At 37.3% G+C, this 20,462-nt stretch overlaps 1 long non-coding RNA gene across 1 annotated transcript; it reads left to right on the top strand.

The window, feature by feature from the left end:
• Nucleotides 1-9,149: 9,149 nt before the first annotated feature.
• On the top strand, nucleotides 9,150-12,759 carry LOC145694158 (uncharacterized). Its single transcript, XR_014132946.1, has 2 exons — nucleotides 9,150-9,521; nucleotides 12,050-12,759. It is a non-coding gene; the product is annotated as an uncharacterized LOC145694158 (long non-coding RNA).
• The last annotated feature ends 7,703 nt before the right edge of the window (nucleotides 12,760-20,462 follow it).

The following is a 20,462-nucleotide window of genomic DNA, read 5'->3' as shown; positions in this document are numbered from 1 at the left end:
GGCAACTGTGGGAAGACACTTTTTGCGGGCAACATCCTTAAGCACTGTCCACAGTTTGTAATCCAGGGGATTAAAGTCAGGGTTGCTAAAGGACCAGTCCTCAGTGAATAAGAAGTCAGGGACAATGTGCGCCAGCCACTCTTGGCTTCATTATAGACTCCAACACAGTGTTTTGATGCACCCAGGCACTAGTTTTCACTCCTGTCTCACAAAAATGAGACGTGTTCTGCCAGCATACCTCACTCCCCATACACCGTGACGGACACGGGATGATGGACTCTCTGGACTTTCGCAACTTTCTCCCTGGCTTCCTGAGCTGATGTGGCATACATTTTAACTTCTATCACTTTTCGATAGTCAACAACTTCTCATCGGTGAACAGAATCTCTGTGCTGATTTTGCGCATACCGCTGAAGCAGGCGTTTACTTTTACGCTTCCTTTCCACCTTAAGACGCAGCGTCAGAAAGTGTCCCATCGACCATCGGTAGGTTCGAATACCAATATCGTCCGCGAGTAGTCTGGAAATCATTTGCTTGGAGATTTTTCATCTCACGGGTCATTACTGTCTGCTTTCGTACATGATTTCTAATCACACGCGCTGCCACTGCTTTCATAGCTTCTGGAGTCCTTGCACTTCGTAGTTAACCAGTTCTCGGTCGATCCTGAACAGACCCAGTATTAAGGAACCGCTGGATGGTGCGGTATATGAACATGCGACTAATGTTGAGCTTTTTATTATGTTAAAAAAAAATTCACTAGCTGGTTTTCCAACTTCGAGTAGCGCTACCACTGAAATATTGTTTTCGTATTCAGAACGGTATCCGGTCAAAACAGCGCAAGGGCAAAAACAGCGCATGGACAAAAACCGCGCAAGGACAAAAACAGCGCATGCAAATACCGCGTGGACAAAGCGCATGAACAAAAACCGCGCAAAGACAAAAACAATGCATGCAAATACCGCGTGGACAAAAACAGCACATGAACAAAAACCGCGCAAGGACAAAACAGCGCATGCAAATATCGTGTGGACAGAAACAGCGAATGAACAAAACCCACACACGAACAGAAAGAGCGCATGCAAATACCGCGTGGACAAAACAGAGCATGAACAAAAACCACGCAAAGACCAAAACAGCGCATGCAAATACCGCGTGAGCAAAACAGCTCATGGACAAAAACCATAGATGAACATTTTACACTAGGCTCGCTCGCGCTCGAGCCCACTTCTTTCAACTGGACTCGCGCTCACTTACCTCAATTGGGATCCCGCTTCCGACCACTTCCCTCAACTGTTCTCGCAATCACTCGCGCTCGCGGTCACTTGGGCTCACACTCACATTTCTCAGCTGGGCTCGCAGTCACTCGGTCTTGCACTCACACGAGCGGATCAAGATAGGAATTAGGTTGAGAACCACTTTTATTTTATTTATTTAAAGAAAGAAGAAAATGTATGTATTGGATGTACCCAATATATTATAGAATGTACATAAAAATACATAAACAAACTAAATTATAAAAAATAACAATATACAAAATATTAATGGAATAAATTAAAAGTATAAGGAAAAATTAACTGCTAATGAAATTAGCAAGTCAAATTTCTTACTTGTAAGTGCTATTACTTCTCCAAAGGAAATCAGACTTCCTAAATTCCCTTTATTAACAGAGTTTAACGTACCTGGTATTTATAGATGACAGGACTTTGTACTTTCGGAAGTCATGCCTAACTTCCGGTGTTGGGCAGATTAGTGCACTTGTTTCTATATTGCGAAATTTTTGTATTTCTTATGCAAAGAATAAAGAAAAGATAGAAAATGGCTCACTTAAGCAAATGCTTGTGTGTGAGCCTGATTCTCATGTTTTATTCATTTATTTTCTTACCGTAACATATGAGGTTTATAATTCTTACTTTTAGCTAAAATAGTTTTTTAAATACTTTTTGATTCTTTTAACCACTGTAAAATTAACCTTTTATATGCTTTGAAATTACTTTCCTCTTTGATTCGGAGTGGAAGTTCGTTATAGATCTTCGGAGCTCTGTAATATGTTTGATATTGAGTTATAGATTTACTCGTTGCTTTAGTTTCAAAATTTTTGTTTGTCACATTTTTTGTTATACACATGTGTTCTATTACGTCCCATTCGTTACTATCCTTTTTAACATATATTAATATGTTCTGCGAACATAATTTTGAAAGTGTTAACACTGAAAATTGGTCATAGAGTCTATCAAGTCTACTTTCAACTCGCTTTTTGGATCAAAAGTTCCAATATATTTCTGGCAAAAATTTTCTTTTAGGCCTTAGATCTCGAGAACTATATATAGTGTACCGAAACCAAAACTATCATTTAACTCAGAATGATGTGCTTATTCCGTAAAAAATACGAAAACTAGACTTAGGGACCGTTCAAAAATTTTGTGGCCCCTGATACCAAAAATTAAAAATATTTCATTGAATCAAACATTTTCTTGTACGCCACATATTTTGAGAGCTACATATAGTGCAGCCAAACTAAAACTAACAATTTACTTAGGATGATGTGCTTATTCCGTAAAAAATATGAAAACTTGATTTAGGGGCCATTCAAAAATTTTGTGGCGCCTGATCCAAAAAATTCGATATATTTCATTAAATCAAACATTTTCTTGTACGCCTTGTATGTGGAGAACTACGTATAGTGCAGCCAAACCCAAACTATCAGCTAACTCAGTATGATGTGCGCATTGCGTAAAAAATACGAAAACTTGATTTACGAGTCGTTCCGAACTTTTGTGGCTCCTAATTCTTGGCCAAGATCGCAATCCTTTGATGCATTTTTTTGATCAGTCGTAAAATTCTTGGCCCAGATCGTAATCTTTTGATCCATTTTTTGGATCATTCCTAAAATTCTTGTTTAAACATATTCTTACAATATTATTTTGCTGAACAATCAAAGGTTTTAAATGAGCAGGGTAAGCAGTACCCCAAATTAATATACCATATGTAAGTATACTATTTACAAGAGCATAATATACAGTACGTAATATCTTTTTGCTTACAATGTTTCGTAATTGAACAAATTTATATAATAATTTTCTTAATATTGTGGCAATATGTGTAATGTGAGAAGACCATTTTAGATTATTATCAATAAATATACCTAAGTGTTTTACTTTAGTTTCACTAATAAGAGGACTACAGTTACATTTTTCAGTATTTTGACAATAATGCAATTTTAGTGACGTGTTTTTGGCCGTCCTGTTAAGGTTGGCAAAAACCAGTCATATACCTGTTTTTCAGCATTTACCTAGGTAATACTGATTATCAAGCCATTGTTTCACTTTCTTCATTTGTGCTTCAGTTTTCTTGAATACATCTGTCCATGTTCTATCAGTAAATATAAGAGAGGTGTCATCAGCAAATGATTGTATATGCCCGTCCATTTTTAAATTACTAACTAACTAACTAACTCTATGGCCTATGGAACCCGGAGGTTCAATGCCGCGTTCACAAAAGCTCTCCACTGACTTCTATCCTTAGCTAATTGGATCCAGTTTCTACTTTGTATTCCTATCTCTGAGAGATCCATCTTAATATTATCCTCCCATCTGCGCCTAGGTCTTCCTAATGGTCGTTTTCCGATGGGTTTACCAGTCAAGACTTTGAAAGCGTTTCTACTTTCTTCCATTCTAGCTACATGACCTGCCCACCTAAGCCTCCTAGACTTGACGACCCTAACAATGTTGGGTAAACCGTATAAACTATGTAGTTCCTCGTTATGAAGCTTTCGCCATTCCCCATTCTCGTTCCTCTTGGGTCCGAATATTCTTCTCAGGATCCTGTTCTCAAATACTTTCAGTCTATGTTCTTCCCTCAGAGTAAGCGACCATGTTTCGCAACCATACAGAACAACAGGCATGATTATCCTTTTATATATTTTAAGCTTCAAATTCCTCGACAGAATTCGCGACGACAAGAGATTTTGAACCGAATAGTAACACGAATTCCCTGCTTTTAGTCGACATTTAATTTCTTTTTGAATATGATTTTCGTCTGTTAATATTGATCCTAAATATTTGAAAGTATCCACTTTATCAAAAGTATTATTTAATATTTTAACGCCTCCACAATTTGCCGTATTACGGTCCCGACGCACTTCCATGTATTTAGTTTTCTCTGCATTTACTTCTAAACCCATGTCCCTGCAAGCGTTTAATAATATCTCTGCATTTATTTCTACTGTTCTCCTATCATCCCCTATTAAATTTACATCATCAGCATATGCCATAACCTGGTGAATGCCGTTCAACTCTAGGCCCTGGTTGCTATCTTTGATTTTCCTTATGGCGTATTCCAGCACAAAGTTAAATAATAATGGCGACAACGCATCTCCTTGTTTCAGGCCATTTTCGACATGGAAGCTCGTGGACAAAAATTTTCCTACCCGGACTTTACTTTGGGATTCACTTAAACATATCTTAATTAATCTAATTAGCTTTCTCGGTATTCCAAGCTTTGTAAGAACGTTGTATAATGTTTCTCTCCTAACCGAGTCGTAAGCCTTTCTAAAATCAATAAATAGTTGATGTACCGGGGTATTGAATTCCCACTTCTTTTCGAGTATTTGGCGAATGGTAAATATTTGGTCGATAGTTGATCGATTTCGTCTAAATCCGCACTGATAATCTCCAATAATTTCATCTGCGTATGGGGTCAATCTTGCTAACAGAATATTTGAAAGGATTTTATAGGACGTTGACAGAAAAGAAATGCCTCGATAATTATTACAGTCAGTTTTGTCGCTTTTCTTGTGAATTGGAACAATGATTGATTCTTTCCACTCTTGTGGCAATTCTTCCTTGTTCCAGATAAGGAGAATGAGTTTGTGTATCTTGTTCCACAATTTTTCGCCTCCAGCTAAAATTAACTCAGCCGGAATTTCATCTACACCCGGAGATTTGTGTTTCTTTAATTTCTTTATAGCGGCTTCCACTTCTATTCGATTGGGTTCTGGAATATACGGTTCTGCGGTGTGTATCTCCTTTTCTCCACGCACATTAGTTTTTGGCTGCGTGTTCAGCAACTCGTCAAAGAAATCTTTCCATCTATTTAAGAGGCTATCCGTATCAGTGAGAATTGTCCCGTCAGATTTCTTTAATATATAAGCACGAGGTTGATAGCCTTTCTTAAATTCGCTGATCCCCTTATACATGTCCCGAATATTTTTATTTTTACTATTATCTTCAAGTTCCTTAATTTTAGCTTTCAAAAAATCGCGTTTCTTTGTTCTAAAAGTTTTGGAAGTTTCCCGCCTGATATCTGCGAAATTTTGTGTAGTTATTTCATTCGGATTTTGTAGCCACCGTAATTTTGCCTGTTTTCTCTTCTCTGCTAGTTTAATGCATTCTTGGTCGAACCATGGTTTGTTCCTACGTATTTCCGCGTGTCCCAATTTTTCTATTGCTGAACTTTTAATGCTATCTCTAATTTCAATCCAAGTATCCTCAACACTAGTGCACTCCGAGTCTTCTAAAACCGAGAATCTATTCGAAACTTCAATCTGGTATTTCTCTCTTACCTGGCTCTCTTCTAATTTCTTTAAATTAAATCTCTCCGTTTTCGGACATTGAGTATTACCTTTATTCAACGCTAATCTCTCCCGTATTATCGCTACTACCAGGTAGTGATCAGTGTCACAATCAGCCCCTCTAAACGACCGGACGTCAATTATGCTAGATTGTCTTCTTCTATCTACTAACACGTGATCAATTTGATTATGTGTTTTTCCGTCTGGTGATGTCCAAGTGTATTTATGAACGTCGCGATGTGGGAATTTTGTACTCTTCACGATTAGGTTTTTGGATGTTGCAAAGTTCACGAGTCTAACACCGTTGTCATTACTTTCCTTATGCAAACTTTCGTTCCCTATAATCGGTTTGAAAATATCCTCTCGTCCTACCTTCGCCTTGAAATCCCCTAATAGAATCTTCATATGGTATCGCGGGAGTTGGTCAAATATCCGTTCCACTTCTTCGTAAAAACTATCTTTTATATCGTCACCCTTATCTTCAGTTGGAGCATGTACATTTAAAACAATAATATCACACCACCGTCCCTTAAGAGTAATAAAAGAAAGTATGTCAGTAACAAATTCAACCCGTTTAATTGCTGGTAATATTCGTTTGTGAACGAAAACCCTGTTCCTAACTGGTGATTTTTATTTCCTTCCCCGTAAAAGAACGTAAAATTTCCGGAATTCTCAGATCCATTTCCTTCCCACCTAACTTCCTGAACTCCTGCTACGTCCATCCTGTATTTCTCTAACTCACTCGTTACAGATTTTAACGCGCCTGCCCTATAAAGACTTCTAATATCCCATGTTCCAAATCTCATGTCCATTTTCTTTTGCTGATGTCGTGCCAAGTTATCAGTCCTTGTCCGAGGCTTTTGTGAATGTTTCTGAACAAGTACCTTTTTTTACAGGATGAGGGTGTTAGCCTTACCCAAACCCCCAAGCTGGAGGACCACTCCTAGTCGTCTGTCGGCGACTGCTTATTCAGTATATTCGCAGCTAACCTCTATATCTAGAGGCCTTCTCCTCGATCCGCAACCTGAGGACGCGCCATGCCGTGGTGACAGGAACCCACGTTACAGTTTTTAAATTACACAAATCATTTATATAAATTAAAAATAATATTGGAACTGTAATATAAAAACACAGTTCCTTGTGGGACTCCTCGTTTTACATATGAACAACTGCTTTGAAAATTACCTATTTGGACGGACTGTTTTCTGTCTTTCAAATAACTGCTAAACCAAGATAGCAATATGCCCCTTATTCCACATCTTTCTAGTTTATTTAAGAGAATTTTGTGTGATATTGTGTCGAATACTTTAACTAAGGTCTAGGAAAACTGCAATTACTTTTTCAGCTTTATCAACATTTTTACAAACAATCTCTGTTAAATTGTACACCGCACCTTTTTGAAATCCATATTGATTTGAAGAAAATAATTTATTTTGTTCAAGAAAATTAACTAATCTTTTCTTTATACATTTTTCTAATATTTTAGCACCGTTACTGAGGATTGATATAAGTCTATAGTTCTTGGGATCAGTCTTGAGCCTTTTTATATATAGGTTTTATTACAGCAGTCTTAGGCCTATATTTAAAAACACTCCTTAAGGCTACCTTAACTCAAGGATTCCTTGAGAAGCCTCCCTTGACTGAAATCGGTATTTATAACCCTTCCTTGATGTCAAGGAACCCTTGAGTTCAAGGAAGCCTTAATGAAAATCTCTCCTTGACTCAAGGTAGCTATCGACTAACCTTAAGCCTTCCTTGAGTTCTTTAACAGTATAGAGATTCGTGTTCTGGCATGGAAATAAACGATTTTGTTGAATGTCATGTATGTGGAAGAACAAATATTAAAAAAATATTACTTTGCGATGACTAATGATGCGTCAAGACATACGAGGCACATAGAAAATCCACGAGCTGTATAACGATAATCAATTCTTTGAGAGATACAGGTAAGTCAACTATGCATCTTGATTTTAACTTTTATGCTAATTTTAATAACAGTAACATAGTGACAAAAATAACAAATATTCATTGTACACACAAAGTATGAGTAGTTCCACTTATTTTCCTTTTACTTTTCTGGGAGTTTTTACAGTTATATTCTCTATGGGTTGTAGATCCTATTCTCGTTGGGCACTTCTCTCTTCGGACCTTTCGTTTTAACTATTTCGTCTTATTTTTTGAACCAAGAGACATTCACTTCATGGCGTTGTATTCCATGTTTAAATTGCTCTAATCATAATTTTCATTTAGCCATGTGTAAAAAAAAATTCCCAATATAATTTATAGTTTCAAGTTTACCTACATATTATTTTAAAAATTAACTGCAATAACAAAATAGGTTGGGATGGTTTAGGTTAGAATAGCTTATTTTATTAATTTTCACAGTAGATCCTTGTAATACATCTAGTGCAAGATACAATAACATAAGAACCATACGCATGGGTGCTGCACAAGGTTAAGACAGAAAATCATGCAACTCAGGAGCCAAGGAACATGAAGATAAAAGGAAGTAGGACTTTATATATAGCCTATTACCAAAATTCATTACTTGTATAAACAAATCTTATACTTGATACCGGTTTGTGTTTGTGTAAAATTAAATTGGCAGAAGGAAATTTATTTACGTGTTCAACTTGTATCTCAATATATCGGCACGTTCGTATAATTAGATTAAGAATGTAGTGTTTTGTTGTTTTTAGCCAAGAAGTATAATGCAATTGTATTATAGAAGGGAAGCAGACACTAATTACATAAAATGTAAAATGTTTACGATTTGTTACCGAAGTAGACACAATATTAGGTTAGGTAGGCATTAATTGTACACAATGTAAAATTTTCACAATTTGGTACTATTCCAGATTAAGTATCCATGTTTAAATTCATTAATTATGACTTCTTTTGCTCAGGAAATGGTTCTTGTAAATTGTTTCTTATGGAAGGAATTCCATTCATATGTGTAGATTAATTTTAGGGGGACTTAAACATTATATGACATACTCTGTGCAGACATGCTGTAAAAACGACAATTCAAAAATCAAAAATCGATTTGTGCTAGATAGCCTTTAAAAACCACAAATGTTATCTAAACGAGTCAGGGCAGGGCAAAACTAATGGCCCCGCTCTGTAGCAAGGGGCTACGTCCGAAGGGAGCAGGCGCGTCAGTGACGGTTGGTAGTTTTTGAAGCTTTGGTTTGCTCCATATTCTTGTACGTCAAATATACGCTGCTCGACTTGAGTGTCATTTACCATTGTGATATTCCTCATTTTCATGAGATTTTCAGCAGGGATACAGGGACCTTCAGAGAATACACCTGTGTAGGAGTAATGTTAAGGAAATTATGAGGAGCGGACATAAATGCCTATTCGGTAATCCATATCTCCGCGCCTGGTTATTTCCGTAACATGTCTCCTGCACATGCGTATTGTACAAAGGTTCATGTACTCAAAAACCGGTCTCGCTTCCATTGTTCATATATTCGCCCTGGTCATTTCTGTAGCATGACTTCTACGCAGAAGTAGAATTTTATTTTGAAGTACCGGTATGAAATAAAACGACAGTAACCTAACCTAGCTACTAACGCCACACTTACTTTCGTGCTCCATACTGGTCATGGCCTGTCTTCCACCTTTAAAGTCCGCGAACACGCTCATTTGATTTTCAAGTATTAACTGGAAATGTTTAGGTTAGGTTTTATTTCTGTTGATCATAGGTTTATTACACAAAGTGTGTCGATTTTGGTTTTAGTTTCAAACTGTATTCATTTCTCGTTTCAGGTTTTGGTTTTAAGCTGTATTCTTTTCTCGGTCCAGGTTTTCGAAAGTAATATTTCTGAGATAAATTTTTCCATTACTGGGAGACGATTTAGAAAATATTATTTTGTGGGAACGTTCACTACCAGCAATTCTGAAAGTACTCACGGTTTTAAGATTCTATGTGAATGGGAACTATCAGGTAGGCGCTATTTTCTATGAACCACATAACATATGAATTTAAAAAAAATGTAGTCTGCCATTTTCACTATGTTTTCTTCAAAAACTAGTTTAATATTTTATTGCTCAATATTACCAGTAGTAAAATCATGTTTCTTTTTCATTATTTTCAGACCATACTATTATATACGAGAGTCACTACGAAAGTTTTGAAATGTGAAATAACTTACATACTTAAAATCAATTTAACACTTACATTTTCTCAAAGTATTCACCATTACACTGTACACACTTTTGCATCCTCGAAAACCACTTTTGGAAGCAGTGTTGCCAGTCTTTTTCTTCAAGTGTTGAAAGTTCATTCTCGTAAGCCACTACAGCTTCTTCAGGGCTGCAAAATCTCTTCCCACGCATGCGATCTTTGATCCTGGGGAACAGAAAAAAGTCACACGGGGCCAGGTCAGGGCTATATGGCGGATGAGCCATAAGTTTGACCTCCGTAGATTCTAAAAACTGAATTGTGATGTTGGCCGTGTGTGCGGGCGCATCTGATGAAGCAGGATCCCACGCAATCCAGTTTTTGGACGCCGTTCCCGAAGCTTCTGGAACACTTTTGTTAGGCAAACAGTGGTGTACCACTGAGCAGTAACAGTCCTTTGTTCTTCAAGTGGAACAGTTGCTACATGGCCAGATTTGGAAAAGAAAGTTGCGACCATCCTCTTCCTCACACTTCGCGGTCGCTTCACTTTCGTGGGTGGATTTTCGTCTGGAAAGATCCAAACTGTAGACTGGCGTTTATTTTCAGGGACAAATTGATAGATCCAAGTCTCATCACCAGTAACAATGTCAGAGACGCGTCGAGAATTGCTTCCATCGAATCTTGCAAGCATTTCTTCACACCATTCCACACGCATGCGGTTCTGCTGTTCAGTCAACGTGTGAGGCACCTAACGAGATGAAACCTTCCTGAGCCGAAGATGATCATGAAGAATTTTTGTTACTGCTGGCGATCCAATGTTCACTGTAGATTCAATGTCCTTGAAAGTTGTTCGAGGATTTTCTCGAATGATTTGTTCCACAGCAGCAATGTTTTCATCTGACACAGCTGTTGCCGGACGTCCAGCTCTCTCATCATCTTTAAGCGATGTTCGGCTTCTTCTGAATTCAACAAACTACCGAAAAATTGTAGCACGGGAAGGAGCAAGGTCCCCAAATGCCCCCTGCAAACGGTCAAGGCTTTGTGTCTCGTTCATACCACCTTTGGAATCGTAAAGGATCATTGCCCGAAAATGTTCCCTTTCGAGCTCCATTCTAGACAGCCGAATATACTGCTCACATCAACAAACAAGCGAAGGCGATATGGCCACGCCGATAAGCGAGGTGAGTTGAAACTTGCTTCGGTTCTTCGCTCTGGATACCGCTACCGAACGCAGTTGTTGGAATTCAAACACTGTGCCACAACAATGCGTATCTCAAAACTTTCGTTGTGACCCTCGTACTGGGTTACACTTCGTATAATAGAAAATATAGAACTTTGTAGTCCCCAATAAAATGTTACAGCACCAAACACACGATACAATTTCGATTATTTAATGGTGTTGAACATTTCACAGCAAAATTTTATTTGTCACATAAACAGTAGGTACCAGCGATTATGTGATTATATTTTAATGGCGAATTATACAAAAAAGGTTTATGTTCTTATCTTTGTCTTATCTTTCCTAATAATCAATATTTCAATCTTTTCCATAATTGCTCTTTTCTTTTCTTGAAAGTTTTGCAGTTGAAAACCATGATTCAGTGGTCTATATCAAAGTTTATCTCTGATGAATCAATCGCATAATTCGCAATACTCTTTGTTAATATCAAAGTCACTTTCGTAATTAATTTATATCATACTTTTAGAAAATAGCTCAGAACAAAAATAACAACAGAATAAATCAATTTATTCATAGTTCCATGATTTTCAGCAAGATAAAGAACTATACAAGTTGTTAAAGAAAAGAATATACACGTAGGTATTTCTTCCTATCAACAATCCGCGAAATGGTGTCAAGATTATACCTTCAGGTTCTTGTTCGGATTTTAGCAAACTCTCTTTCGAGAATAATAAAACTAGTTTATTCTCCCATTGCATCCTCATAATTGATAATTGATAAAATTATGTAGGTGAGTCTTAGCTACAGCATTTGATGAAAAATAACATAATCTAAGAAACTTAGTTATAATTTTCATTTTCTGATTAATTTAATTTATTTTACAGATAATAAACAAAAACAACTGTAAATTAGGGTTGTTAAACTTAATGGCAGTGAGGCTGCTCCAAAAGGGATTTTATTAAAAATTAGCTAATATTTACCATTTTCCATCTACTCATTCCTAAATCAAAAGTAGACACAAATGTGACTTTCCATAATTATAGGTAGCGTTGTTTCACACGGGAAAGGTGCATCTGAATAAATTTTGAAGTTGCAAAATTAGCAAAAAAGATTCCAGTAAGAATATTCCTGATGTTTTTTAATGTAACGTATTTCTGTGCTTGTTTTACAGATACACATTGAAGATAACCAATTTCATGAGCCACCCAACAATTTGCCAGATTGTGAGGAAAGTATTATCAGTCTTTGCTCGTCGCCTGATATATGTGATTGATTCCCCATTCCTGAAGTTCAATTTCATCAAATGGCTAGTTTTCCTAGAGTTGTAGGATATATTGACTGTAGATATATTCCAAAAAGAAATCCTCGCAGGAAAAGCACTGAAACATTTAGAATCAAGAAATGCATCCTTAGTGTTAATGTACAAGTGGTGAGTGGCCCAAATAAAATGGACAACAGAAAATATTACTTAAGAAGAAATATTGGAAACGGTTAGCTGTTCTTGCACAGAGACCAAAATGTTTAGAACAGAGGAGTGTCCATGTGTATGTGTCATACAGAGGCTTCAATATATTGATGTTTGTGCGTGCGTATTATGTAAAAACCAGGAACGTTCTCTGTCACCGGATCCACCTCGTGACAATGATTCTTCTAATGACTGATCAGTTTGTATTACTAATTTGATTGTAGTCCTTATTCCATCTTTATCCCTGTGTATTCATACTATGATAACTATTTTGAAAGTAAGCATAGAGCAAATATCTGTGATATTGCAGCACCAAATATTCTAACAAACAATGTGAAGTTTTAATATCGGTTATTGATTACTATATTCTTAAGAAATTTACAACAGTAAATAAACTTCTCTCAGTATATTTGTAACTATTTGTTGTTCGAAATTTTATTTTTTATAACTTCATGCAGAACAAACATTGTCGTACAAACCATTGCTACTCACAATGTCCATGCTTGGCTACTCGGCGCCCATATCGTGTTTATTTATTTATTTATTTATTAAGTGATTATCAGACGTTTTCATAGGACGGTAATATATATGTTCAATACCTTTTCAATATTGTTTTCATTTCAATCAATTGTAAAATCTATTCTTTAAAAAAATGCAAAGTAGGCTTCATTGTAAACCAACGTCACAAACTTTAACATTTTGTTCTACTGTATGCGGCAAAACAAACGGTACTGAAATCACATCGTTGACAATTATTTATTTTTTGTACAACATAATCAAAAATAAGAAAGGTTGGCAACTGGATGTTAATTAAATGTTACTCAACACTTATAGTAAATTTACAAGGAAACATTTTTGTACATTGTGTATTCAAAATGTTGAACATTATGTCGCACATATTCTTTATAGCGGTCCTGTAGATCGAAGAAAATGTTAGTGAACACGGTTTGGTGGAATGACAAAGCAAATGACCGAATCTTTTTTCTTAACTCCGGTATAGTGGTAAGAAGTTATCTGTTAGGAAAATTGAATCCTTCAGCATACCCCGTATGTAGGCATCTCGAGTCATGAGGTGAGGTGAGGGGAGTGGGAAGGATATGGAAAATCCGTTCCACAGGAAATCAAGCGATGTCCAAACACTTGTGAGCAGAAGGGTAAGTGACTCACTTGCAGTGTGGGCAATAGCTTCGTCTTGCTGCATCCATTGTTGTTAAAGACAGATTTTTTGTGTGGTAAAAGCCGCACAAATCATGCAAGACAGAGTCAATAATCAACTGTCGATTGATATGGCGATTAAAGTACACATAGCTCTTCATCACTGAACCATATGTTACTTATGAAATCTTAATCTTCATATGCCATAGCTAACACTCCAGAGCAATACAGTAGACGTCCACGCTAATCTCTTGCAGTGAGACGCTGCCCCTCACCTTATGAGCGGAAATATTGCTCGAAACTAAGTACCTTCTCCTCTGTTGTGAGCAACATTATCTTCGCACCAACTGCAAACTACGCTAGTCCACACAAACAGAGCACACATGTGGCACACACAGCTCATACCACATTCCATCTGAGCGCCACCCGTACGCGAATTTCAGTACTGTTTATTTTGCCGCATACTGTACATAAAATGAACTAGTTCCCTGAGTTTCAAAGTCAGGGAAATAATATTATTATAATTTAGTTAGAAAAGTGAGATTCTTCTCAATAACGTTTACTTCTAGGCGTTTTTACCTTATTTCTAATAGTTTAAGTTATTCGTCACAAAGCAAGTATAATAACACCATGTTTAAAGATGGCGACACTATATAAGATTTGTACTAACCAAAGATACTTTTACCATTCATTATAGTTTGATCAGAATGAGGTTTCTATCTGGATTTTGTGAGGAGTTATAATTGTTGAAATTTCATATCATTAACCTTAAATGATTCCGAAATGTGGATATCTGAGTAAAAGAAATTAAAAAGCACCACTCCTTTCTCTTCTCCCTTCTTTTCTTCTCTTCTACGACAAGTATGAAAAAACGAAACACCTATTTAGTTATTTTGAATGATGGGTCCATACACTCAATTTCATGTCTATACCATTAAAGGAATCCGAGATATGTTTCTTATCTCTCTCTCTCTCTTTTTTTTTTTTTTTTTTGCCTCCTAGGACAAATACGAAAAAGCGCCGAAACATGTAATAAATTATCTTAAATAAAAAGTCCAAATACCAAACTTTATGCCTTTAACGTTAAGGAACTCCGAGATATGGCCATCTTATCATATATGGAACTTTTATGATAGTAATTGTAATCCCACAGGTTTCGTTTCTTGTTCACTTCGTTTTCTTCCTTTCTAGGTGAAATATTAAAAGAAAAACGCTAAAGTACATCACTTATTATTTTATGTGAGGAGTGTAAATACTAAATTTTATGTCCCTAACCTTATATATAGATTCGAGTTATGGATTCCTTATAATAATTATAATTCCCGTCTCTTTTTATTCCCAACCTCTTTTCTACTTTTCTAAATCAAATATGGAAAAAAGAAAACGCTGAAACGCGTATCTAGTTATTTAAAATGAGAAGTCCAAATACAAAATTTCAGGCCTCTAATCTTGAGAGATTCTGAGATATGGGCACATTATTACTGCGTCATCCCATAAGCAATGTCATATATTTGCACCGTGAGGAAAACAACGATAACACTACCGTTAGCTAGGAAAATAGTCTCCATCGGACTCCACAACTCTGGCACCTGTCAACCGGTTGTTGAATCCACCGCTGAAAGAAATCACCAGTCCTGGAGGCAAATAACTGGGTCATAGTTCGTCGCATGCCATCCTTATCTAGCAATGTTCACCTGAAAGGTGGTTCTATAGGCTGCAAAATACATAGTTGTCTGTTGGTGCAAGATGTGGTAAAAACGCCGCATGGGGATTTTCTTCCAAACACATTTCTCGATCTTATCACAGGTCTTCCTTGACGTGAGTGGGCGTGGAAGAGCACACCATGCCAAGAACCGGAGTAAGACGTTTCTTCAACAATGCAGTCCGTATGGATTCAAGTTGCTGACAGTAGTCACCTGCATTGATTGGATCTTATTACGTGGCAATAACTCAAAATGGATTATACCATGGATATCCTACCAAACATTCAATATTACTTCACAGGGATGGAGGTTCTGTTTTGGCCCAGTTCCTGTGGTCATCTCCTCTTTTGGTACTCACTGACGTTTACGTGTAATGTTAAGGTAGAGGCCTAACTTTTTATTCCTTGTCACAATTGTGTCGAGAAATGGCTCATGTCTTTGACAGATGAAAAGAAACTGTAAATGTCACTAACTGCTGCTTCTGTTGAGGCGTTAGTGCATGGGATACTCATTTACCGAGTTTTCACACGTACTTAAGATCCTGTAGATGGCGATGAACGGTCGAAATAGGTAACATGGAGTTCCCTGCCCAGTTCTACAACAATATATATTGAATTTGCCTTCACTGCTGTTCGCAAGGGTTCTTGCTCAGCTGCACAGATGTCCCTTCTCGTTGCTCATCGGTGAGGCTAGTATCCCCAGACTAATCTGGTACTTCCGCATATCCAAACTATCCTACCTATATACGAAATTGATGTTTCATGTCGCTACGCTGACTGATATCCCTAGTATAATTCATTTAACATAATATGCCGTATGTGATCCGGTCCTCCGACGCTGCCATAATCAAACACAAGCAACAAATCGTTCTTCTTCTGGATGCTTGCCGTCATTTCACGTGGCCTCTACTTCACTAGTCTGTTGTCAAATGGCGTTATTATAGCAGTCATCGAAAACACGACATTATTTATGGGACAAGCTGTTAAAATAATTGTACTTCTCGTCGTTTTTCCTTCTCAACCATTTACTTCCCTTCTAGGTCAAGTATCGGAAAAACGCTTAAACATGTGAATAATTATTTTCAATGGAAAGTTCGTATGACAAATTTCATGTCACTAAACTTAAGAGATTTCTTGATATGGGATCTTATTTCAGAAATTGTAATTCCTAAATATTTTTCGTTCTCAGCACTTTATTTTCCCTTCTAGATAAAATATCAAACAAATCTGAAACACGTGTCTAATTATTTTAAATGAGAAGTTCACATAGCAAATTTTATGTCTCTAACCTTCAGATGTTGCAAATATTTTAGTATCATTTCTTTACTTTATTTCTCCCTCTTTTTATCGAATTTTCAAAAAATATCCCTTATCGGTACCTTATGTCAGATGTCTATACACGGGGCACGGTGACTCAGGGGTAGAGCACTCGCTTAACTCTGATGCGTGTTGTTCCTGGTACCTGGTTCGACTCCCTGCCAATTAAGATTGTAAGGAAAAACATCGTTTTAGTGGGTTTTCTCACGGTGCTCCCGTTTCCTCCTATATTATCATTCCACCAATTCTTCTATCATCATTCATTTGCCTTAATTATCACTCTCCCTTAGCCTAAAGGGATAATCGTGGAAAGTTAAACTGAAAGATTTCATTTCACTGTCATTTCTATGCACTCTCAAAATTGGGAGTTTCGAGGTTAAGCGATTTGGCCCGGAAGTTGATTAGTTAGTCTGTCGCTCAGTACTACTTGTTATACAAGGTGATACTTTATAGGGTTTAAAACTTCAATCAGTTATAATTCTGTATTGGAACCACATACAAACTTATTTTAATATATGTCATTATACTGCAAAACATTTCAAGTTTTTTTTTTTTTGTGACAAATCCATTTTGGCTCAATGTGTGCACCTGCGGTCATCCTGGACACATCCCAACCAAAGTCGCTTTCCTGCCAAACAGTAGCCAGCATTTCATGGAAAACGTCCGCGATGGCTGGTGTGATGCGATGTTTCAGTTCATTAACATTATCAGGTAGGGAAGGGGTGTACATTTTATCTTTCACAAACCCCCACAGAAAGAAGTCAAGTAGCGTGTAATCTGTAGACCACGGCGGCCAGGCAATTGATCCACTACGACCTATACACTGATCTGGGAAACGATGATCAAGAAATTCTCTTATGTCTATCAGGTAGTGCGGCGGGGCGCCATCTTGTTGCCACCATAAGCGGCCATCGTAGTCATCTTCATCTAACTGTGGAACAACAAAGTTCTGGAGCATATCAAGATAGGCGATGGTGCTCTCAGCAAAGAAGAATGGTCCATACACCTTTGCTCTGGACACATCGCAAAACACGTTCATTTTGACGCTCAAACACGAACCAGCTCCATGTGAGCATGTGGATTTTTCGTGGCCCAAGTACGACAATTGTGTGTGTTGACTCGGCCGGAAAGGTGAAAAGTTGATTCATCACTGTATACCGCATTGTTCAAGAATGACTCATCACCATTAATGCGATCAAACATGGTAACACAGATTTCATGTCGGGTATGTTTATCCGCTTCACTCAATGCTTGAACCAAGGACAATGTGTATGACTTCATGGACAAACGTCTACGACATAGGAGCTAAACAGTGGTCTGAGGGATACCAGTTTCTTGTAATGCACATTGTATAGATTTCCGAGGACTGTGGACAAAACTGCTTCCATCACATCGTCAGTCACGGGTGAGCGCCCTGGAGCCGTTGTGTGTCGCACAGAACAACCTGTTTCAACAAATGTCTGGTGCCATTTGTACACTGTTGGTCTGTTGGGTGGTTCCTTGCTGTATTGTATGCGAAACTTACGCTGTACACTCGTTGCTGACTTCGTTCCTTCAAACCAAAATACGCATTTAGCTCACCAACGAAAGTCTCCATTTTCAACGACTGACCGGTGGCGCCGCGTGTGGTCACCTCCGCAACTACTCAATACGTGAGTTAAACTTGAACTGCCTTATGCAGAGTTGTTTTGACGTTTGATTAGCGTCTTACTAAAAGCCTGATTACTGCAGGAAACATATGTTAGTCGAACTCTTTAGTATGATTCTAATCATGCTTCAGAGCGACTCTTCATAAGGCTCGAAGTGTTTTTCCAGTCTGTATAATGACATATAAACCAAGTCTGTATGTGGTTCCAATCAAGAATTATTTAACTGAATTTGTAAAAGAATCACCCTTTTATATATTCAAATAATAATGGCTATTATTTTTGGCATGTTCTGCCAAGATCTCTGGCTGCTTGAAGTTAGGAAACTGGAAGGCACCGTGTGTAAGATGTTTGCTATCACTTCGTCAGGGTAATTGTGATATTTTTGTTAACTCTTTTTTATTATTATTATTATTTCGGTTGAGAGGATTGCACTGGAATAGATTGTGCCTCAAGGGATGCTGAAATAGATACTGTAGCTTTTAGGTAGACGGTACATTTGAACTCGCCCGAAAGATCCTGCACACATGAAACAAGCAACGGCGATTGTGGTGCTTAAGTTTGTCTTTTCTAGGTACTTCAGAAGTTCGTTCCTCATGGTTCTTCCCGTCCAAGATAAAAAAAAAAACATATTGGGAGATTAGGAACATGTACTAATTGCGTTAGTAGGTACCGGCGCAATTCAATATGAAAATTTAGATTAAAAGAAAAAAGAACTGTGTTTAATGTGCATTATTATGTTCAGGAGAGGTAAGGGCACAAGAGATGCAGTTTGATTATTAAGGGTGATCGGTGAAAGATTTATAGAAAAAGGGAAAGAGGTATATGTGGCATTTATTGATCTAGAAAAGGTTTATTACCGTGTTAATTGGAAATATTGTTGTTTTAAATTCTAAAGAAAGTTGGGTTGGAAAATAAAGATCGAAGACTCATAATAAACTTATATATGAACCAACAAGTAAGTTTTAGAATAGGGGAGAAAATGACAACGGAGAGTTCAATTGGAGGAGGAGTTCAATAGGGATGCTGTCTCTCGCTTACATTATTTAATATCAACCTAAAAGAAATAGTGAAAAGACCTTACAAAATGAAGACGGCATTTCGGTAGGAGATAGAATGATTAGGTGTATATGGTTTGGAGATGATATGGAGGCTGTAGAAGAATCTGAAGAGGAAAACAATAAGTTGTTAGAAAACTTGAGGGAGGGCTGTGAAGAATATGGGATGAAAATAAATGTTCGAAAGACAAAAGCCATGGTGATTGGAACGAAGGGATTGGTGTCAAATATAGAAGTGGAAGGTGAGAAAATAGAACTAGTGATTAGTTTTCGATACCTAGGTAGTATTATTAATAATGACATGAAATGTGAATGTGAAAAAAAAGTAAGGATAGGAATGGCGAAAGAAGCATTTAGGAGGAAGAAAATACTATTTTGTGGAACTATGAATAAAGAGTTGAGAAAAAGATTCATACACTGCTTCGTGTGGAGTATTGTACTGTATGGGACAGAAACAGAAATTACGCAAAAATGATCAAAAATGACTACAAGCTTTTGAAGTGTGGGTGTGGAGAAGAACGGGAGAATTAGTTGGGTCGAGCGGAAAATGAATGACAGGGTATTAGAAATGGTGGGGTTGAAAGGAAGAGTTTTAGATATTATTAACAGGAACAGAAACTGTTTGGGATATTAGGTAAGAAGGATTTGTATCGTGATGGACGTCCTAGAGGGTATGATGCAAAAATAGAAGGGAGAGGGCGAATAAGACTAAAATGAATGAATGATAACAAAGCAGAGAAATCGTACGTGACGATAAAGAAATTAGCGGAAGATTTTTATAACACTTGCAGGATTATAATAAGTATTCATTTATATTGTCTAAATATTTTGTATGTGTGTATGTTGACATCATTTTCTTGGAAATAGTATTTAGTATTAAAGTATATGTCTAGTAGTAGAGTCTACAGGGTGGCCAGAAAGTCCCGTTACCCCTTGATAAATGCTAATGTAAGTTTTCCCATTACTCCTTTATAAATACAAATGTAAGGTTTTCCATTGTTCCAGATTGTGTGATACTTCCAGTTACAGTATTGAAGAACGTGTTATTGGAAGTTGTTGGGTACATGAGAGAAACCCAGAACTCACCATCTGTGATAGTGCGCTATGGGAGTTCATTATGGGCATCGTTGCACAAAAACGTTAGGATACCACTTTCGAACTGACAGAAGCAGTAAAAGAAGTTTTCACTCAAGTTACACCTGAAATGCTCCTCAAAATGTCTCCCAGAACCTGGCGGCTTT

Source organism: Thermobia domestica, chromosome 9, assembly GCF_964235325.1.
Source record: "Thermobia domestica chromosome 9, izTheDome1.hap1.1, whole genome shotgun sequence".
Taxonomy (NCBI): Eukaryota; Metazoa; Arthropoda; class Insecta; order Zygentoma; family Lepismatidae; genus Thermobia; species Thermobia domestica.
The sequence above is the reverse complement of the archived record's forward strand: the minus strand, read 5'-3'. Positions and strand labels throughout refer to the sequence as shown.